At 39.0% G+C, this 24,208-nt stretch overlaps 1 protein-coding gene across 11 annotated transcripts in view; it reads right to left on the minus strand.

The window, feature by feature from the left end:
- Positions 1-24,208, minus strand: part of Clock (clock circadian regulator) — an 83,882-nt gene that overhangs the window by 52,241 nt on the left and 7,433 nt on the right. For 7 of the 11 annotated variants that reach the window (XM_076546463.1, XM_076546462.1, XM_076546464.1 and 4 more), the window contains exon 3: positions 3,657-3,741. The gene's annotated coding sequence lies outside the window, so the exon portion shown is untranslated. Of the gene's footprint in view, positions 1-3,656; positions 3,742-5,660; positions 5,731-6,098; positions 6,247-8,036; positions 8,073-24,208 lie in introns of those variants that run through there. The other 4 variants (XM_076546459.1, XM_076546460.1, XM_015998372.3 and 1 more) reach the window with 3 other exon arrangements.

Below are 24,208 nucleotides of genomic sequence, written 5' to 3' on the forward strand. Positions count from 1 at the left end.
AGTCGCCTTTGGTCATGTTTTTAATCATAGCAATAGATACCCTAACAGAGACAATTGCTGAGCAAGCTTTCCAACTCTGAGGATTTTTTTCTTTTTGACATTATAAACATACACCCTCTCACAACTTCCCAATATTGTAATTCTAAGTTCATTCTTTTTGTTTGTTTGTTTGTTTGTTTGTTTGGTTGGTTGGTTGGTTTTTTTGGTTTTTCGAGACAGGGTTTCTCTGTGTAGCTTTGCGCCTTTCCTGGAACTCACTTGGTAGCCCAGGCTGGCCTTGAACTCACAGAGATCCGCCTGGCTCTGCCTCCCGAGTGCTGGGATTAAAGGCGTGCGCCACCACCGCCCGGCGCTGTTTTTTGTTTTTTGGAGACAGGGTTTCTCTGTGTAATTTTGGTGCCTGTCCTGGATCTCGCTCTGTAGACCAGGCTGGCCTTGAACTCACAGAGATCTGCCTGGCTCTGCCTCCTGAGTGCTGGGATTAAAGGCATGAGCCACCACTGCCCAGCTAAAATTAACATTTTTATAACTGTAAATGCTAAGCCTTAGCCTTCTAGCATTCACTTAATTTCCTCTTCTGAGTAGTTTTCCCCGTACTTAGTTGCTGCAGTGGTCTAAAAGAGACTGTCTACCATCACTGGCTCATATATTTGAATACTTATCCCCAGTTGTACAACTATTTGGGAAGGATGAGGAGATGTGGCCTTGGAGGAGGTTATTATAGGGTCAGCCTTTGTGTCTTAAAAAGCTTCCTGCCATTCCCAGTACACTGTCGCCTGCTTGTGGTTTGAGATGTGAGCTCTCAGCTATTCCAGCAGCCATCATGGACTCTATGCAACTGTAAACCCAATAAAATGCTTTCTTTTACAAGTTGCCTTGGTCATGGTGTTTTATCAAAGCGGAAGAAAAGTAACTAATGGCTATTTGTTTTCTTTATAGCTTATCTAGTTTTGAACATACTTGTTGGTGATTTACTACAAACGCATGACTATCTAAATATACTTACTGTATCTTCATACAGTAAACATCTTGCCATTTTCCAACTGTTCCCCCCAGAAATTTCTAATCTATTCCCATGACATCTGTTATCTATAACCAATAACAGTATTATCTAATCAGTTTATCTACTTTTTACTTTTCTCTCTACTTTTAATACATTACTTTTATTTTTCAGCCCTTCCATTTAGCTCTTACTTATTTTATACTTGCTAAATAGTCAGACTTCTGTGAATATCAGGAGCAACTATGCAAGTTTCAGAGTCAGAGAAAACAATCTCTTAAGTGTATTTTCAACAAATGACTCTGTTTTCGTACCACCATCACTTTCATTTCCAGAAACAAGAGTGCTCTCAATTCATGACACTTTCAGAGGCTCTGTGGTGACAAATTTCTCAGACCTCCCACTGCTAGTTTAAGGAACTTAACCACATTTCCTTTTGCTTTTCTAGGTCTAATTTTTTTCTCCCATTCTCTCCGTCATCGTGAAGTTGTATCAATTGCAAAACTTATTTCTTTTTTTATTTAGCTGTGACTGGTTAATCTTGGTCAACTTTACTGGATTAAGAAACATCTAAGACAGTGGTTCTCAACTTTGCTAACACTGCGACCCTTTAGCACAGTTCCTCATGGTGTGGTGACTCCCAACCATAAAACTATTTTCTTTGCTACTTCACAACTGTAACTTTGCTACTGTTATGAACCATAATGTAAAGATCTGAGTTTTCTAGGGGTCTTAGGTGACCCCTGTGAAAGGGTCATTTGACCCCCAAAGGGGTTGTAACTCACAGGTTTAGAGCCACTAATCTAAGAGATTAATGAAGCAAACCTCTGGTGTGTCTACAGGGTAGTTCCAGAGTCAAATTTATCCTAAGGGTTCTAACATATACTGGACAGACCAATCCTTTGACTGACACGTGGTGTGAAGGTATTATTGAAAGGTGGTAAAAGGTAGATGAGGCCTGGTGAGAAGTAGGTCAATGGTGGCTAGATCCTAGACTGTATCTTCTCCTGGCCTCTTCCTGTATCCTGCTTCATGTTCCTGCTGCCTTCATGCTTTATTTCACAATGAGCCCAGAAACCCAAAAGCAAATAATCATGGTCTACTGAACCTAGATTCCAAAATACTAATCAAGACGTCTGTCTTAAAGTGGCATATGTTGGGTGCTGCACCAGTGACAAGGGAGCCGTGAAGTTCAGCTGCACTGTCTGCCATCTCAGTCTGGATGTCCTCTCTCCCCCATCACTTACTGCTGCACTTCTGTACCCTCCACTGAGACTGTTGACTTTGCAATGCCAAGTACTGTACTGTACATGCAGGGCTGCTTCCTTGACTCTCTAGACGATCCCTTGGTGGATGTGACGTAAGCCATCATTTCTGCACTGATTTCATGATTTCTTCTCTTGACTTGTAGTGCAGAACATGTTCCAGCTTTTGTATTCACTCTAATGACCATCACTTTTCCTATGGTAAATACTAGTCTGTACTAGGGCTTAATACACTTCCTAGGTAAACAAATGCAAACGTTTAAGCATGTCTTTATGCCAACAATTCATAAATTCATTATTTTAGTCCAGACTTCCAACTTCAAAGCCTGAACATAAACTGCTTTTTCTTTCTTTGGTGACAGGTAATCACACGGCCCAGGCTGATCTCAAATTTTGGGTCCTCTCCCTGCCTCCCAAACAGGCACGTGCCACCACATCTGGTATCATAATGCCTTCTTGACATATCTATAGTTTGTGTGGGTGCATGCATGTATGCAGTGTATATTATGCATATGCACATATATGCGCAGACGTGCACGTGTGTAAACCACAGCATGTTTTCTTCTATTGTTCTCTATCCAGCTTTTTGAAACAGAGACTGGCTGAACCTGAGGCTCAGATTTAGCTCATCTGGCCAGGGAGTTGGGGAATCCACCTGTTTCAAACCCTAGTGCTGGGGTTACAGGTGTGCAGTGCCACAAGAGCTGCTTATATGAGAGCTAGGACCGTGACCTCAGGCTGGTCCTCACGCTCACACAGCAAGTGCCTGCCCAGTGAGCCATCTCTCCAGCCACCACATGACTCTTCTACAGGTTTCCAACAGCTGAATTGGAGCCCCTGACTGTTTCCAGCCCTCTGCTTCCCCCCTAACTTTCTCCTCAAGCTGATCTTCCTGTCTGTACACTCTGCAGTACCTAGGCACACACCAGCCCCATTTACATTCTGTTCTCCAAGCACCCAGTCATTTCTGTTCCCACTGCCAATGTAGCTTCTCTTCTCTTTCAGAGCCACACATGGCTCAGCACCCACCATTTCACTCACAACTAAAATGACTTTTTCAACACAGCCTTCTCTGACTAACCTTATGAAAGCCACCCTCAATCTATTGTCCACTTTAATTTTCCTGGTAGTACTAATGGTTTGTTTACTGCTTATCTTCCTTCAAATGGTATCTTCATGAGATAGAAAAAGCTTCAGTCTTATTAACCATCATAAAATCATAAATCAAAGTAATACATAAACAGTAACTACTGTATGGCAAATGTTCTGAGTTGGACTTCACACAAAAGCAAAAGTTTTTAAATAATGCTATGCCAAGCAATATCTAAGTTCTTTTACATATTTTTTTCTGGGAAAAATCAATACAATGGAAGATTACAGAATGCCTTTACCTTTTGCACTTTTTAGATCTTCAGAACGGATTCTCCAAAACCCACAAGCTCAAGGCCTTCCTCTGTATGACTGACCATCAGAATTCTATTTAAACAAGAAAATAATGTTAAATTTATCCAACTTATATAAAATTTTAACACAAAAACATTTTAACTAATTCTTAAAACACAGAAGATATAGAACTTTGTTATAAAAATAAACAATGAAATTGGAATTCTATAAACTGATTTCATAAAAAGAAAACAGTTTTAAAACTACAAACAAGGCCAGGGACCTAGGGGAAAACCAAATACTACTTGCTGACAGCATGTCAGGGGGGCAGCAGGTGATGGTTGAGGTTCAGGGTGTTGGCCCACCAGAAGGCAACCCCTGGTGGATAATTCTGTGTAAGGCAAGGCCTCTGAGACCACTGACTCCAGAATGTCTTTGGCTTTTGCTGTGTCTTTGCATGCTTGCTGCTGCTATCTCTCTCACTGATATCTGGCACAGCTGAACTGGGTGTTAGGAAATTCCCCACTGCCTGTAAGGTAATATGTTTATCTCATGGAAACTTCCTTTCTACTGGGCAGTTTTACCTACAAATTATTATGAAGATGATTTCCTCCCTAAGCTGTACAATCTAACTGATAATAATGTTAGCTTATACAGAGCTTTGACGAATAAAAGTATATACAAGGATATGTTTTACAGCTAAATACTTATGGGTTCTACCTTAGGAGCTTCTTTAGATTACAACTCAGGTTAATGATTAGGAGAAAACTGAATTCCCTGGAAGCCAGGCTAGCCTTAATTCTCTTAATACTAAAAAGATACAGTTACAGGTCTCAATGTGTGATGTGCATCATTTAGCTGAAACAAAGCCTTGCAATAACTTCAGGTTAGATCAGATGTTTTGACAATAACTTTAAGATGAAAAAAAACAAAAACCACAGAGAACAATCTAATGCCCATAAGAACACATAACTGAGGTTAAAAACACAAAGTAGCCCAACTGTTAAGGTTGGTTGTTGATCAAAGGTGTAGATTAACTTCTTGTACCCATTCTCGCCCTCAATCTCCTGATACAAGAAACTAGTGATAGATGGGTATACACCCTAAAGATCTGAAGTATAGCCAACTGATTGTCTTTTACATACAAAAGTTTAGGTTTGTGATTCCTCTAAGATTCCTTGTAATATTAACTCTCAAGATAGACAGTAGAACTTTGATTCTTTCTTTGCAGCCATGGTAGTTGGCTATGAAAAGATGCTGTCTACTCACATTCTGGTAACCTGCAATAAATTACTTAGACGTAAAAGTATATGGGATATTGGGATGACTGTGTTTTTAATTATGTAAGGGAGATGAAAAACATGTTAGCTGTACTCTGTAGGAATTTAGCAAAATCACTGTATGGGATAGAGATTAGAATGAATGGATGTTTTTTAGAAGTACCTGACCTGGAAGAATCCTTGTGGAAAACAATGATTATTTTGCTGAAGGGGCCTTGTAGCCATCCCATAACCCTGGTCACAGAACACCTCAGGCACATCTGTGTTGTTGTTTTTTACTCCTTTTTGGGGGGACCACCACCCAGCTACCAAATAAATCACTCATGGAGGCTTATTCTTACTTATAAATGCCCGGCCTTAGCTTAGCTTGTTTCTTGACAGCTTTCCTTAGCTTTAAATTATCCCATCTACCTTTTGCCTCTGGGCTTTTATCTTTCTCTATTTCTGTATATCTGTCTTTGTTACTCCATTGCTTGTTGTGTAGCTGGGTGGCTGGCCACTGATGTCCTCCTCCTTCTCTTTTTCCTTCTTCCTTTTTTCCCAGATTTCTCCTTCTATGTATTTTCTCTGCCTGCCAGCCCGATCCATCCTTTCTCCTGCCTTGCTATTGGCCATTCAGTTCTTTATTAGACCATCAGGTAGTTTAGATAGGCACAGTAACTCAGCTTCACAGAGTTAAACAAATGCAACATAAACAAAAGTAACACACCTTAAAATAATTCTACAACACACCTGGGACTCCTGTACTATTGTGTACTGCACACAATGCATAATGAAGGGCTGGAGTGATGGAGGCATGGGATGCTCCGCGTCAGCCAGACATGTAAATTCAGGTTGAGGACCTTAGTATGAGGAAATACTTTATGTAACAATCTAAAAGCACACTTTTGCATGGCTGTTCACCCCCAAAGCCAAACCCAAGCCAGCCCAATGAGTCCAGCAGAAGAGGCTGATGAATAAAGAAGGAAATGATCAAGAGAATGTGTGTTTCTTCTCTAACCCCCTCAGATGGAAAAAGTCTTAGCTTTGCCAGTGATGTGGATTCCCTCTGAGGCCCGAATGCCTAGAGGCTGGTCCACTAGACAGCAGCAACTACTGTTCTGCTAAAGGAACATATCTATAAAATGACTCCTATCAACATTTGGCTATAGTCATAGATCGGTGTCTTACTTAACCATCATCAGAGAAGCTTCCTCCTGCAGCAGATGAAAAGAAATACAGTGACCCAAAGGTAGACAATATGAAGAGAAAGACCTGGAACACTCAGTCCTCAATGAAATGTCTCCATCAAATCCCTCCCCTCAGGGCTCAGGGAACCCTGGGGAAGAGGAGAAAGAAAGAGTGTAAGAGCCAGAGCGGATGAAGATCACCAAGGAAATAAGGCATTTTAAATACAATGGGCCAATGGACATAAGACATCACAGAGGCTGTGGAAGCATGCACAGGTCTTGCACAAGTCTTTACCAGATGGGATCCCAAAGCTGGGAGGAGAAATGGGACACAAGCCCCCACCCCTAACCTAGAAGCTATGTGCAATTGATAACCACTCAAAAATGAAAAATCACTTCTCTCCAATGGAGTCTGGGATATAAAGCACTCTTAAGGGCAGGCCCCATGCCAGCAGTAGATAGCCAACAGAGAGTGAACTCAATGGCATTTTGAAGGTTCTCTGTCTCATAAGGTTTTGACAAGGCATTTTATTTTTAATGTTACAGGTTCTTTGATATTACAGCTTCTGGTTTTATGTTTTTAGGGAATTCTTGTATGAACATGTATGTCTCTGCATCTTCCTGTGTATGTTGTACTTTTTCTTTGGCTATTTTTCTTCTGTTTGCTTTGTCCTATTCTATTTGCTTGTTTTTGCTTTATATTATTATTATTATTATTGTTATTATTTAGATGCCTGTGAGCAGAAAGGGTGTGGATTCTGATACGAAGGGAGGTGTGGGGAATCTCAGAGGAGCTGAGGGGGAAATCAGATTTAGAATATATTATCTGAAAAATCTCTTTTTAATAAAAAGAAAGGGAAAAAAGAACACAGAACAAAATATAAGCAAGATAAATCACTTTTAATTCTCTACAGAAACTGAACCACAGGTATTTTTAAAAACTACACAAGATCCTAATGAACATACAATATAAATAAATATAAGGTGTGACTTCAGTAGCATAAAGCAAGAGGAAGAGTAAATGACTTGAATTTCTGCATGCAATTCAAAAGAAAAATGAAAACAGTGAAAGCACAATAATGTAAAAAGAACGTAAGAAATGCAGAGGAAGCCAGCAAGGAGAAGAGGAGAGCTAGTGAGCTGGAAAACAAGGAATCCCACTAACGTAAAGATTATGTCCTAGAGTGAGAGACAGAGAGTAGCTGAATGAACTCAAAATGAGGAATATCCAACCATACATTATCTTAAGACTCACTTCAGATTTATAAGTACACACAGACTAGAACTAAGAGGACAGAGAGGTACTCCACACCGGGCAGGTGGCAAACAAAACCAGGGCAAAACCAGGGCATATGTGGCCACACTTGCACTACACAAAACAGACTTGAAGAAAAAAACCGTCATGAGATAAGGACACAAGTGTCACTTTACTCAAAAGCTACAGCAATTACAAATGTATACTCCCAACAACAAAGCATCTAAATATAAGAAGCAGAGTGAAGGGAAATAAAACAATAAGTTTCAATAAAGGACAGATCATTCTGCTGAAAAACAAAAGCAGACTTACATTATAGACCAAATATACATACAAAGAATACTTCATACACAGCCACATAATGCACACTCTGCTCAAATGCACTGAGAAAATCTGTAGAAGAGGTCGCATGTTAGATCATAAAGTGAGTTTTAACAAATTTAAGTCTGAAGTACTCTTTCTAATCACAAGAGAATAAAAACAGAAATTTACAAATGTGCAAATTTAATAGCACACTATTAGAAAACCAAAGGGCTAAAGACCAAATCAAGAGTGAAATTATCAAGTATGTTGAGACAAACAAAGCACATCAAAATGCATGAGTATAACCATTTCAGAGCAGTATTTAAATACCCACAATAAAAACTAGCACACTGAGAGCGCAGCTCTGTGATGGGCACTTGCCTGATGCTCTCACAGCCTTGGGTCCAACATCCAGCTCTGAAAAAAAGAAAATTAAGAAACCTCAAAGAACCAGAAAGAGAAACAACCAAGTCTGTAGTCTACAGAAGGAAGGAAATAAACATCAATCAGAAAATCAACAAAGCTAGGCCTTAAAAAAAAAAATCAAATGAACTGATGCACCTTCAATTTTATTAAGTAGATTCAGATAAACCAAATCAGAAATAGAAGACAGTTTAACTGAAGCCACAGATACCGGACTGTAAGACATTACTATAACAACAACAAACTAGACAAAAAAAAAAAATTTGGATAAATTCCTACACATATACAACCTATCAAGACATAAACATGAATGGAATGTGAACAGATAAGTATACTGACCCAATAATCAAAAACTACTCATAAAGAAAAACAACCCAACTGGCTTCACTGGTTCTATCAAAACCATGACTGAGTTAACACCTTTTCTCCTCAAACTCTTCCAAAAAACTTCAACAATGATACAAAGTGATTCTACAAAGCCAGCATGATCTTCTTAACAAAAATCCAAAGGAGAATCGGTCAGAAAGGCAGAGGAGAGTCCAATATGCCCATGACAGTTAGCACTAATTGTCCACTTTACAGGATGCAGTCTCCCCTAGGAGGTTAAGTCTGGATGCACCTGTGAGGGACTCTCTAGATTTAGGTGACTGAGGTGCTAAGACCCACTATGATGTGAGCAGCACCATCCCCTGGGCTGGGGTCCTGGACTGCATGAAAAGGAAAAAGGTAGTTGATCAGAAGAGCTTTCTTCCTGTCTACTTCCTGACTGTGGATGCAATGTGAACAGCTGCCTCAAGCTCTGGCTGACATGCTTACTCCACTAAGCACTCTATGAACTGAGTTACAGACCAGCCAGGAATATGCTCTTCTTAATGGGCAGCGTGTGGCTCAGTTGGTAGAGTGCTTGCCTATGAAGCATGAAGCCCTGGTTTGGTGTCACATCTAATAACCCAGGCATGACAATGCATGTTTGGAATTCTAGCACTCAGGAAGTGACAGCAGGAGGATAAAAGGCATCCTCTCTCAGCTTCATAGTAAGTTCAAGGCTAGCCTGGGCTACACCAGACTCTGACTTTTAAAATGGGGAGGAGGGGATTGAGACACATAAATAGTTTGAAAATATACAGATACTTTGATCCAATAATTTTATTTGGGGAAATAAACCATCAGAGAGGCATCCTAAGTTTTATATTCACCAAAATATTACTTAAAGTAAAGCTAGAAAAAACTGTATGTCTAATTGTACTTACAGTGGCACCAAAACATAAAACCAAAGTTACAGCACATGATGGCTTCTGAGATATTTTATGGATAATGGTTTTCACATTTTCAATACATTCTAAAATTTCCTTCATAAATGTGCATTCTTTTTATAATTAGAAAGCTGCAGTATTCTTTTTACCCTTTATGAATTAGGTGTCTATACTACAGTTCTGCCTACATTTAAGAAAAAAGAAAATACATGCTATTTATTCCAGAAAACAAAAACATGAGCAAAAAATTAATTTCCTATGTCTTTACATCATTTAAAGAAGGGGAGTCTTTTTTTTTTTTGGTTTTTCGAGACAGGGTTTCTCTGTGTAGGTTTGCGCCTTTCCTGGGAAGGGGAGTCTTTTAATTGATTTAATTATTGCTAATTATCAAAGACAACTCAAAAAATTAAGTTAAAAACTAAAACTATAAATTTTCTATAATTTATATAATTAAAACTGTATTTTTTCTAATCAAATAACCTATTGATTCATGACCTACTTTAGAATTTTGTCTGTTAAATTTGGTATCACAAATTTTGTTTCCTGATATAAACATGAATCAAAAGCAGTAGTGCTAAAGAGTTTTAACTGATACGATATAAAACTCAAGTAATCCTCTTTAAAAACCACACCTCAAACCAGGTTTATGAATAAAGCCTTGAGTGGCACCATAGAAGATTCCTCCTAGTGACACTAGAATGCTAAACTTATCAAATGTCAAAGAACAATAATTTCTGAAACATTAAACAAACCAAAAAAAAGTAACAAGTTCTCTTAGTAAAACAGAAGACCATTTCAACAATTCAACTAACACATCTCTACAAATATTATCTAAGCTCCATTTGTATAGTGTCCAAATAAATATGAGAACCTATTTCCTCTTCTAAAACACTACTTCTAAGGCATGTTAAAAAAAAGACATTAATTTCTTAATGCACATTAAAAATGATGTGATGTGATTCTGAAGTGTGAAACAGATATCCAAACTTAACTAAACCACAGATTTTGTACGAGTCCATTAACTTAAAAAGTCAAATATGTATACATATTCATTATATATTCATATCCATCCCATCAATGAGGCTATACTTGAATTATCACCCAAAGTAAATAAACCTTTTTTCAAGGCTTGAATATTCCTCTGAATATTTTGCAGTATAATCACTAAAATGACAGTTGCTTTGATTTATTAAAACTTGGAGCCGGGTGGCAGTGGCACACACCTTTAATCCCAGCACTGGGAGGCTAGAGCCAGGCGGATCTCTTTGAGTTCGAGGCCAGCCTGGTCTACAGAGCAAGATCTAGGACAGGCACCAAAACTACACAGAGAAACCCTGTCTCAAAAAAACAAAAAACCCAAAAAACAAAAAGACAAAAAAACTTGGGTTACCTGCCAAATCAGTTTTGTACAACCAAGTAAGCCAAGCAAATTCACAGCCATCTGACTAGTTCAAATAAACATTCTAAACCACAGATTATTTAGAACATAATGGCCATAATATTTTCTCTTCACTAAAATAATTACTATACTTATTTTTCTTAAGACAAAATTAACATCTTTGAAGATATAAGATTTACAATCTGACTTACACACATTACCCATCTCTGTTTACATATATAAATATCTCCTAATGTACCGTCAAAGCTTTCAAATGAAAACGTATACAAGGGTAGATTTAGTCCCTCGGATGACAATTATTTTAATCCGCTCACTGATGACTTTGTCTTCAGCCTTCATAAGTGATAAAGTATGAGACAATGGCGAGCAATGGCCCCCTCTGCATCTGTGCGGGGTGACAAGGCAGCTCTCTGCAGCCGCTAAGAAGCAGTGAGTGAGGAGCATGCAGCTGTGCAGACAGCACACTACTCCATGAGCAGAAAGCAGAGGTCACCACGTGAACCTAAGGCATAATGCAGACCTCGATGCACAAGATAGAGCCTGGAGAGTTCTACTGACTTATCTCAAGTTCACTCTCTCCTGTCATGTCCACAGTGCTGAGTCCACACAGTCAATTTATACTTCACACATTACATTTTTCAATTCTGAAATTCGATTTGATTCATGTTCTGATTTTCACTGGAAAATTTTCAAGTATCAGAAGCAAATCCTATACCCTATTTTTCCATTCATATCAAGTACTTAGCTTTAACTCAAGGCTTATTTAAGGTCTTTCTTATAATTCTATTTTCTGGCTCTTCTCATGGTTTCCTTAAAAAGTCATAATTTCCTTTTTTCTTTGTATGTCAAGAATTTGCACTGTATTCTAGACACTCCAAATACTGGCCATGGGAATGTAGGCTCTAGTAAGGCCCTCTTGTGAATATGACTTTGAGTTTAGACCACAGGTTCTAAGTAGCCTTCTGTGGGTAGTGGTCTCCATGTAAGTTCAGTTTTCAAAGCTTCTGCTTTACTGTTTGGGGTCACCATCTGAATGCATAACTAGAGCTGTGGTTTACTTTGTAGGTCACTTCTCTGGGCTTTGATTTTGGATTCTGTTTTGAACTCAAGCAGCATGAATGTGGTTGGGGCTCCTGAAGATTTAGACAGTTAGACAGACAGACAGACAGACAGACAGACAGACACACACACACACACACACACACAGACACACACACACACACCTGTCTTTTCTTAGGATTTCCAAATCCTAAGCTTGCAGGGAGTGTTCCCACTTCTTTAGGCCACAGACATTTTTCCTTCACCTTTTGGAATGTATGTGCTACCATGGCAATGAAACTCTTACTCTGGTCCAGGGCAGGGAGGGAAGAAAAAGAGGAAAGCCCCCTTTCTGGAGTCCTTGCTACCAATCTGTAGCACCTTCCTCCACTTACCACTGCACAGGCTGGTCAACTCTGACTTCCTTCCCAACCTGACTCCTACTAGTTACTTTTCAAGGTGAAATTTGTCTCTTCACCAGAGTTGCTGACTATCATCAGTTAAAAAGGTTTATGTATTCTGCTTTAGCCATTGTATTTCACACATTTCACAACCAATTTTTATATAGTATAGTCAGAGTCACTGATGATTAAATCCACGAAGCCTACAATTTTCTAGTATTTCTTATAGCTGCAATTCCTCTAAAGATAAAATTTCCCTCTTACCAACCATTTTATCCAGGTTAAAAATCTGTCTAGAAGAAGAGAGATAAAGGTTTGTTTTCTTTTTTTACTTTCACTTACCAATCATTTTCAGAATCTGGAACAATTTTCCTTAACTAAAAATTCTGTACATTATCTTTACATTCTGTGAAATAAGATTTTATAAGTTGAACTGTTGAGGAAACTGTGTAGACAAGTTCCATTATAAAATGAAAATGAAGTTTGGTGGAAAGTTAGGGAAAGTTCAGAAAACTTACATGAATGTATACAGATTTTCCTATCGAGGGGTAGGGGTGTGTGTGTGTGTGTGTGTGTGTGTGTGAGTATGAGAGTGTGTGTGTGTGTGTGTGTGTGTGTGTCCGTGCTATGGTTTTACAATGAAGTATAGCTTCTATGTTTCTTAGAGGCTAATTAATTCTTAAAATAGCAGTTCATCTTGCCATTTAAAGCTTTCAGAAAATGTTATGTAATTAATTATACCAATAAATCTAGTCAATGCATTGATAGCACTCTATAAAGAACAAATATAAAGAAAATTTCTATTTTCATCAAAATGCTACTCGTTAACAAAACACCTCAAATCCCCAAATGTAAATCTTTGAAGAAGCTGGTGTTTCCGTGATCAAGCCTATCTGATAGACACGCGACCTCAACTAGTCTTTTTTCTTTCATTCAACTTATACTTACATTATCTAATCATGTGCCAAGTGATTGCTAGTTGTGGAAGATCAATCAGTGGGGAACAAATTATGCACAATGAATAATGTAGCCAACCCCCAAATACCTGCTGTCAGAAGAAAATTATTTTTTTCTATTTTTCAAAAAGGAATTGGATTCAGAGTGATGGATGTGCCCACAGTCGCTATCAAGTATTTCAGAGGAACAACAGAGATAAACACTAAAACCCTGGTCTTTCTTCCAACAGGATATAAATGCCTGTGTCTAACTTCAGTGAAGTTAGAAGTTAGAAGTTCAGTGAAGTCCCTGAAAATCATTCTCTAAGTCATTCATGGGCAGTGCACCATCATCTTTAATGTACAAGTTTTGATGACTGAGTCAGTCATCAAGTGATTTCCAAATATCAATTCTTTCATTTAATAAATAAGATGAACAGGCCATCACCACACATTATGGAAAAACAAAGTGTAAAAATGATACATGTAAAATATTAAGACAACTTTAAAACATGGTAAAAACTTTAAAAAGTTCCATATTAATTTTCTCTATATATTCATTCGTTTTAAAAGAAAAATAATAAAAGAATCCAAGTCTCTTAATTTATTCCCTACTTTAAAACAGTTCGTCTAATGTGGTTTTACTTCCCAGAATAGAAAAAGTCTAAGCCAGCCACTAAGCGCTGGCAGCTGACCCTTACCTCCAGCTGTCCACCTCCCCTACTCCTACATCTTATAAACCCTGGCAGTCGACCCATAAATACGTCCACTGCCCAGAGCAAGGGTGTGACGATCACTCTTCACTGTCAACTTGACTGCATTTGGAAGAACCTAGGAGCCACAGCTGTGAAGGTACCAAGGGGTGTTTCCAGAGAGCCTTACCTGCAGAGGCAAGACTCATTACAGGCAGGTGGTGCCATGCCATGGGCTGAGCCCTAGACTGAATGGAAGAGGCAGGGGAAAGTGGGCTGAGCATCAGCACTCATGTCTCTGACTCTTGACTGCAGACACAGTGGGACAGCTGACTCGCAGCCCTCTGTGCCTTCCCTCAAGCTCTGAGCCAGAATAAGTCTCTCTCCTCCTTCCTTCCTTCCTTCCTTCCTTCCTTCCTTCCTTCCTTCCTTCCTTCCTTCCTTCCTTCCTTCCTTCCTTCCTCCCTCCCTCCCTCCCTCCCTCCCTCCCTCCCTCCCTCCCTCCCTCCCTCCCTCCCTCCCTCCTTCCTTCCTTCCTCACAGTGCTCTTACCAAGTGTTCTGTCACGGCAGTCACAGAAGTACCTAATGCAAGGGCCAGCTAATTTCTTCTCTGCTGCCACCACTGTACTGTCACGAGAGTTTGAAAGTAGTCCCACACAGTCCACAGATATCTTAGTAAAATCATCAACACTGAAATCTGAATTTCACCTTTTTATGTGACACTTGGTATACTTAAGAGATTTTTTTTTTAAAGCAAACATTAGTCTTAGCTTATGAGTCACAGAGAAAGGGCAGTTAGCATACTGAACTTGGAAGTGTGTAAATCTCTGATGTGAACTGGAGCTACAGCAGATAACTCGTCCTTAAAACAGAAAGTGTACAAATAAGACTGCCATTTACATGTAAAATATTAAAACAATCTTAAAACGGTAATCGTTACTGTCCAAAACCTGACAAATCTTATCCTCCTATTCAGCCATTTGCAAATAACCTTCCTTTGTCAGAGGAAATGGAAAGTAATAGCTCTTATTATGAGAGGGAGTTGGGAAAATTTCAGAAATTGATTTTTAAAAAAGAGCACATTTGGATTTCAGTTATTTTTCATTCTGTTATTGTGTGGATATAAAATGGTTCCTAAGGCTCATGTGTTAGAGGCTTAGTATAGTGCTAATTCTAATTGTTCTTAATAATAAAAACCCAGAGTCAGATATCAGGGTGAAAGCTGAAAGATCAGAGACGTAGGAAGCCAGCCACTAGAGAGACTTCTTAACTGTACTGACTCCTGAAACCCAAAGGGCCGAGCTCCTGTCTCCACCCTGCCTTATCACTTGCTCTTTCCACCCAGCCATTTCACTTTCTGTTTCCTCCTCCCAAGTACTGGGATCAAAGACATGAGATCCCAAGTGCTGGGATTAAAGGCATGTGCCTCCACTGCCTCTAGTGGCTAGCTCGGAACTCTGATCTCCAGGCGAGCTTTATCTGTTCCAAGCAGAAACAAAACATCACCACAGCTTAGTGTCCCAGTGAGTGGTGCTATTCACAGGTATTGCATCATGAGGATGCTAACCTTACCAATGGATTAATCTATAGCATAATGGGCTATAAGGAGATGGTAGCTGCTTAGAAGAAATAGATTACTGGAGTGTGCCTTTGAAAAGCAGGCCTTCTCCCCAGAGTTTTCATATCTGTATGAGGTAACCCACCTTCTCCACACACTGCTGCTGCCATGATGCTCGGCCTCTTCAGACCCGCAGCAACAGAACAAGCTGATCATGAACTAAAACCTCTGAAACTCTGAGCCAAAATAAAACTTTCCTCATTTAAAAACTGTTGTCAGTTCTTTTGTTATAGCAACTGGAAGCTGACTAATACATATTCCTTATTAAAAAAATGAAAAAAAATTGTAAAGATTTTAAATAAAAGCTACAAAGAAAAGTAGGAGACCATGCCCCAAATACATTTATAGTTCCTTGGTCTATGTTTACCGGGACACTGAAATCCCATCATATTACAATTAAGAAAAAAAAAAGTCATACCTCTGAGCTCAAAGAGGATGCTAAAGGTTATCAAGTAAAATTCATCAAGTTCTAAAGACTAACCTAGAAGGACTACACAAGTTTCCAAAGGTATCTCTCTTAACAATTGACAGAATCAGCTTCTGAGTTTTACACCCACATGAAAAATAACTGCAAACAAGGCAGGTGCTAATCAAATTCCATTATTACTATTTTTTAAAATACAGAACATTTGTAGAGGCACTCCTATTTTCCAGAAATAGGGAATGTGGCAATGAACATGTCAGATCTCATCAATATCTAGATTTCAGGGTAGAGTAACTTCAAATGGATTAAAAAGCTTGAAGGGCTGGGCGGTGGTGGCACATGCTTTTAATCCCAGCACTCGGGAGGCAGAGGCAGGCGCATCTCTGTGAGTTCGAGGCAAGCCTGGTCAACCAAGTGAGTTTCAGCAAAGGCTCAAAACTACACAGAGAAACCCTGTATTGAAAAGCCAAAAAAAAAAAAAAAGCTTGAAGGACCATCACAGTGTAGAGAGAAATCATAAAACCATAGGCAAATAAAGGAAACCTGATCAAGAGACCCCTGACCTGATCTTCAAACTTTATATACATTTAGGTATATTTATATGTGTGTGTGGGGTGGGGAGCATAAGCCAGGCACATGCACCAAGAGAAGCACCCCTGGAGCTGGAGATGCAGATGGTTACAAGCCATTCAAAGTGTGTGCTGGGAACTGAACTCCACTCCTGAGGAAGAGAAGGAGTGCTCTTAGCCACCAAACCACTTCTCCAGCCCCAACATATCTCATGCATTCAATGCAGGCCACTGAACGATAAAAGAGAAAATCAGAGGGACCTACAACTTGGTGCAGCTTTTCAGCATAACTTCAAATACATGATCTATAAACAAACAAAAACTGGTAAATTAGACTTCAGCAATATGGGAAGTTTTTGTTCCACAAAAGACTCTATTAAGATTATGAAGGAAAAGCTACAGATTGTGAAAAATATATGCAAATCACTGGTCATCGATGAGTAACCTTATACTATGAACTTCCTTCTTCCCAAGTTGTTGTTCAGCTCAACATTTTTCAAAACATTCCCATATCCGTTTCTCTGGTTTCTCATCATATTTATTATTTAAGTCTTAACAAATCATTTTGCATGTAAGACAGGTCTTGCCAGAAGAGGACTTGCAAATCTCATAGGCTGTGCAAAGCTTCTGATGATAGTTGTCAGGCAGAAGGCAATGAGAAGCAAAGGGAACAGATCTTGAGGACAGACTTCACTGCACAGACCCCCTTCTTTGGGACCACAGCAGTCTTTAGGCAATAGCCTGTGTGTGTGGTGGAGGATGCCATCCTCTGCCAAAGCAAAGGAAATGCTTCTTTCTCTAGGGCTGGACAAAGGCTTCAGCAGGAACTGCAGGGTTCCAAATTCTTAGGTCATACTTTTTCCTCATTAGGGCCCTAACAGACACACAAGGACACACATTTAGTCTCCTCTCCAATTCTGTTACAACAACAAACAAATGAGGGCCTGCTTCCTAGCACAAGCTTTCTGAAGCCAACTGGACAAATGTCCTCTGTAAAACTGTCATGGAAGCCCTCTGACTTCTGAGTATATCTTAAACTGGCCATTGACTAACATAAGTCTAAGCAACCAATATAAATTTTAAATAAATGTGTGTGTGTGTGTGTGTGTACATAGTCTTTTTTCTTACAAAGCCTTTATAAGCACTAGAAATTCTAATGAAACAAAAGGGGATAATCCATGCTACTCGGAGAGGGACATGGGAGAAGACGGGGAGGAGCTGGAGGATGGAATTGGGATTTAAGTGATGGTTATTTACTATGTTCAGCTTTTAAAATTAACTTACAGACAAAGCCTAAAAGCTTCCATTCTCTAAATAAATAAATAAATAAATAAATAAATAAATAAATAAATAAAAGTAAAGAGGATGTGAATGTTATCAATTTGGTCAAAAACAAAAGGTAGAACACTGAGGTGGAGAAAGAAAGGGGTACGATGGAAAAACGCAGACAAGTCCCACTACCCCTTATGAAACAGAGAACTAAAAATGCACTAAGACATGCAAATGTCCCGTCATTACTGCATAGGCATCACTCAAAGAAGTAGGTGGTTCCATGGCAGATGGTGTTGATAAGGGCAGAGAATGACAGTATAAGATGAAGTCTTCGCTTTCTTAGTAGGAGGCGAACAGACATAATTTGAAATTACTAAATCAAGAAATAAAAGTAGATTACAACACAAAGAAGGCTCAGTGCTAGATCACTTCTAAGAATTATCTACCAGTCCTCCTTAAATTTTCAAAGCCCTGAAAAGGGAAGGACACTTAAAAATTCATTCTAGAAAAATCAGAATTATCTATCAAAACCAGACAAAGGCATAAAAAGGTCAATACATTCATTAATATTAGTAAAAATTAATATGGATAATTACTTATATACAAGAAATAATTATTGAATATGTACTATGGCCAGGTACTATTTTAGGAACTGAGTTGGTCAGTAAATAAAACCAAGCCCCTATGATTAGCACAATACTTCAATTTATTTTTATAACTACAAAAAGCATTCTAGAAAACATCTTTAGGAAAGAATCTCAAGGCTTTTAACAAACAGTAAGGAGCAGAGAAAACCTAAAGACAAACAATGGCCTCCTCCAGTACAAGAGTAGATGGGTGCTAAGAGTCAGGATGAAGGAAGCCTCGTATCCAGTGCAGGGCTGTTCCAATTATGCTTTACTGAGATCATCCAATATTAAACCATAATCATTAAAGTGACTGTTTCAATGCTGGTAATCATAGTGTAGCTGTAACTTGGGTTAAATGTCAAGCAATTACTGTTAGATGTTTAGACCATGTACTAATCCTTAGAGACACAAGCAAACACAGAGCATCAAGTGTTTACTGAAAAAGCCAAGATTGCAATGCGTCCTAAGTTCAGTAAACAAAGGACTTCACTTTTGTACCTTCACTCAGTGCTTGACTGAAGAATAATCACAAAGACCTTAAGTCTGTACAATGACTAACTTTACTTTCCAAGGCAGTACATCCTCAAATTCCAAATAGGAGACCAGGAATTCCAGACCAACTTGGGAAACACAGTAAGTCTCTGTCTCAAAAATTAACAAAATTGACCAGGTGGTGGTGCTTGCACACCTTTAATTCCAGCACTCGGGAGGCAAAGGCAAAAGGATCTCTATAAATTTGAGACCAACCTGATCCATAGAGCAAGTTCCAGGGCAGACTCCAAAGCTACACAGAGAAATCATGTCTCAAAAAAACAAAAACCCAAACCAAACAAACAAACTGAGCTGAAGGGACTGCCTGGTGGCACACTTCTAATTCCAAAGCTGGGGAGGCAGGAGCAGGAGGATCCCTGGGGCTTGCAGCCAGACTAACCAAATCAGCGAGTTCCAGGTGCCTCAAAAAGCAACAGCGTAACAGCTCACATCAGAGACCTTCTTGATGCAGTTGGGGATTAACACAGAAACCCATGCTGAATGATAAGCAGAAAATGAGAGACTTCTTTGGAACACTGGGCCCTAAATGGATGTCTTCATCAAATCCCTCCCCTCCACGCTCAATGATCTATGGGGGAGAAAAGGCAGTAAGACTGTAAGAGCCAGAGTGATGGAAGACTCCAAGGAAACAGTTTCAGACACACTAGGACTGAGGCACACAGGAACTTACAGAGACTGTGGAAGCATGCACAAGACCTGCAGCAAGACAGACGGGGTCCCAGAACTGAGAGGGTGAAGTGGACACGGGGTCCTACCCCTAACCAAAAAGCTATCTGCAATTATCTCCACTGGCAAAGGGAAAATTAGTTTTCTACAATGAATTCTCACTGGGTGTATCAACCACACTTGAGGGGCAGGCCCCACTAACACAAAAGGAACTCAATCGTCGACCCTTTGTTTCAGTATGCTTTGTTTTGGCATTTTTTCTCTTTTTGTCTTATTGGTCTTTTGCTTGTTTATTTTATGGGGGTTGTTTACTTCTTGTTTTTTTTTTTTATTTTTTAAAGAGGAAAAAAGAACAAAGTTGTTGGGTAGAGTTAGGGAGGATTTGGGAGGAACTGGGGGAGGGGAAAATATGATCAAAATATAGTGTATGACAAAAAAATCAATTAAAAAAAAGAAAAAAAGGAGCAAAGGAGCAAGGTAGCAAGTTAGAGCAGAGGAAGATACTTAGTGCCAACCTTTGGTTTCAGCATGCGTGGTGCGTGCACACACACACACACACACACACACACACACACACACACACACACACACACGAGGGGTCAGGCAGGAGAGGAAGAGAGAGAAGAAAAAAGTAACAAACCCATACAAACACCAACTGGTCCAGGAAAAAATGCTTAACATCACTACTCACTAGGAAATGTAAAACAAAACCACAATGAAGTATTTCCTCATTCTATTAAGAATGACTAATATCAAAAAAGACAAAAGATAACAAGTGCTGACAGGGACAGAGAAGAAAAAGGAACTCTTACATACTGACGGTGGGAATGTAAATTAGGATGGCCTTTCATAGAAAACAGTATGGAAAGTCCTCCAAAACATTAACAATTCACCAATTCCACAACTGTATTTATAAAAGAACTGCAGCCAGGGTGGGCTGTGGCGCACACCTTTAATCCCAGCACTTGGGAGGCAGAGATCTCTGTGAATTCATCAGGCTGGTCTACAGGGTGAGGCCCAGGGCAGCCAAGGCTACACAGAGAAACACTGTCTCGAGGAAAAAAAAAAGGAACTGCAGCCAATATGTTGAAGAGAAATCTGTTTCTATACTCATATGATCCAGATTTTTAAAAGGAGGGGTATACACATACGATAGACTACTTCTCAGCCATAAAAAAAAAATGAAATCCTTTCAACTGTTATAATATGTATGGTACCAGATTTGGCTAGGCACAGACAGACAGGTACTACATGATTTCACACTTACCATGGAATCTAAAAGAATTGATCTCATAGTTCAGACAACAAGAGTGGCTACCAGGCAGAGAATGGAGACAGGCTGATTTATGGGGTACCAATTTACAGTTCAGACAGGAAGAAGCTCTGGGTACTACTAAACAGTATGCATCACTATAGACAGCAATTATGTACTACCCATTCTAAAAGCTACAAAAAAGATTTTTCAAGTTTTACCATAAAGAAACAATAGAATTTTGAAAACACACTGTATCTAATCTGATTTAAATACTATATAAATGTATACATGTATTGAATATTACATGGTACCCCATTAATATGTACAACTTTGAGGTTTACATATCAGTTAAAAATTTATATATTAAAAATTATGTATATTGATTCTCTGCTATAAAAAGTAAGCATTCAGCTGACTCAGTCTTCAATTCACTTTCTTCCTCTGTATGATAAAGGCAATCAATCTCAGTTAAAATTTGAATGTGGTTAATGAGAAAGAAAAACTGAATAATAAATTTCTTTAAATTTAAACACACATGGCTAATAGCTACTACATTAACATGGACAGCTGCATATTATTACTACTTTATTATTACTACTTTTGGAATACACTCAAGTTTTATTATCTAGTATGATGGTCAATTTTTTTATATTTTCCCACAAAAGTTCTGAAAATAAATATAAGAATTTCTATTTTCAAAGCAGAATTAAGACTACCCATCCAATTACAATTATAATTGGTATATTTAGCTACTATATACAGATTTGTTTTTTGTTCATTTGGTACAGTATCGTTTGCTAGAAGTCCATGAAAATCCTCCACTAAGCTTCCTAAAACACTCTCTTTTGCTTCTTGAGTATTAATGCTTTATTATTTTTAGAGAAATATTTATTAACTATTAATTTAACTTCATAATTATGAAGTACAATCATGGTAATGAAACTGTGTATGTGGGAAGTTTTTAATATCATTGTTTTCCTCATACTTTAAATAAAATAAACTTGAATCAGACAGACTTAAATATAAAAACAAACGTTTAAAACTTCTGACAAAACATGAGATAAAAACACTCATTCTTAGCTAAGACACCAAACAACCATGAAACATCAAAGAGAAGAAATCACCAGGCATTGTGGTGCCCTCTAGACTAGCACTGAGCAGGCAGAGCCAAGCAGGTGTCGGGGAGTTTGAGGCCAGCCTGGTCTACCTAGCAAGTTCCAGGCCAGTCAGAGCTACACAGTCAAACCCTGTCTCAGAAAAACCTGCAACAAAAAGAGGAAGCGGAAGGGAGACAAAATCAATGAATTATGGATCATCATAGTTAAAACTCTCTTCAAAAATGCCAACAAACATAGAAAGGGGGGGAAGTCACAGGTTGGGAGATAATTTCTACAATTCTACTATCTACTATCTGACTCTAATAGAATATATTAAGGCAAGGTAGCTCTTGCCTTGTTCTGCAAGAAACTGTCAATGATTGGTGCCATGAACGTAAAGTTGAACACCCACTTTAGAAAACAATTCATCAGTATCTTACAAAATGAAGCATACAATTACTATGAAACCTGCTAACACCATTCTCAGGTGTTTGCCAAGTGAAATGAAAATATATGTGCACAAAGGTTTGGCAGTTCTTGTAACAGTCCCATCTATACTACAAGCAACCCAATGTCTGTCAACTCATAATTGGAAAAACAAATCATATGCATACCCCACCGAAAAGAACAATACCCAACATAAAAAGAGGTCAACTAGTTGACATGAGAGTGCTGGGAAAGACAGGCCCAGAAGACAGACTGAGCAGCTGCATTTCTGCATCACAGAAAAGGAAAACATGCAAACAGAAAATAGACCAGGGGCTGCAGAGAAGAGGAAACTTGCGAGGCGGTAAAGGATTTTGTTTCTTGGTATTGGAAGTAGCTACATTTATTTGTGTACATTTATCACAACTCAACCTGTACACTTAAAATCAGTGAACTTTAAGACATAAATTATATTTCTAAAAACAATGATTTTTAATATTAAAATTAAAATCTAACAACATTAATATTCAAACAGTAAAATAAAATGAGTTCCCCAAATCAAGCTTTCTAGGCATTTTTTAAAACAACAGGAAAATGTTTGTGTCTAGGTACAAAAGAGAGCTTGCAGTAGACTACCGTTCTTTTTGAGAACTAGAAAAGCCAATAGAATTACAAAAAACATATTCACAAGCCAACATGAGGACAAGACTTCAAACTCCAGAGGCGGGGTGGGGGTCTTTTCTAGGTTTCTATTCTATTTGACTTACACTTAACTAGGGCATTTTCCAATTTGGACGCAGATTTGTTCTGTGCAAAACATTGTTGTCAAAGAACAGAGAAGCTAGGAGAGCACGTGGGTGCTCATGCAGGGCTAGAGTAACAAAACTGTCAGCATCCAGGAATCCAGAGTTCTTCATTTCTATCTCCTCTAGGATACTCAACTGAATTTTAAAACTACACAGGGCCCAGAAGTTGGTGTGTATCTGCGATCCATCTTCTCAGGAGGCTAAGGTGGAAGGATCATGAATCCAAGGGCAACCTGGGCAACCTAGCAAGATCCTGTCTCTTACCCTCCCCTTAGTTTAAGATGCTTTCCTCCCTGCCTAGATGAAAAGGTGAGCATTCTGTTATGGTCTGGATATGATGTGCCTACCCAAAGGCTAGAGTGTTGAAGGCATTGTCCCTAGCTTGTGGATTCAACCACAGACAGGAGACCTGTTGTGGAATATTAAAGATGTGTTACATTCATTTATGCTGTGGAATATTGGTTTAATGATGCAAAGACCTGTTGCATTCTTTTACGTTGCATTTGTTTAACTGTGAAGCTGAGTTACTTTGCCTGTCTAAAACACCTAATTGGTTTAATAAAGAGCTGAACAGTCCAATAGCTAGGCAGGATAGAGAAACAGGTGGGGCTGCCAGGCAGAGAGGATAAATAGGAGGAGAAATCTAGGCTCCAGAGAAGAAGAGGAGCAAGAAAAGGAGAGGGAGAGGAGGATGCCAGAGGCCAGCCACCCAGCCATACAACCAGCCATGGAGTAAGAAAGGAAGAAAGACATATAAAGAAAAGTAAAAAGCCCAGAGGCAAAACATCGAAGAGGAGAAACAGGTTCATTTAAGTTAAGGAAAGCTGGTTAGAAACAAGCCTTGGCTGGGCATTCATAAGAAAGACTAAGTCTCCATGTATCTATTTTGGAGCTGGGTGGCAGGCCCCTAAAGAGCTGGAAAAAACAACAACCTACAGACAACAGGTCAGTAGAGCTCTGGCCTAATCAATGAATCAATCCACTGACAGATTCCTAATTTGATGGCATTACTAAAAGTGAGAAACTTCCAAGGTCACTGGAGACCAGACTCTGTTCAGACCTCTCTGCCTCTGCTGTCCTAGCTGAGAAACCCTGC

Source organism: Peromyscus maniculatus, chromosome 10 (assembly GCF_049852395.1).
Source record: "Peromyscus maniculatus bairdii isolate BWxNUB_F1_BW_parent chromosome 10, HU_Pman_BW_mat_3.1, whole genome shotgun sequence".
Taxonomy (NCBI): Eukaryota; Metazoa; Chordata; class Mammalia; order Rodentia; family Cricetidae; genus Peromyscus; species Peromyscus maniculatus.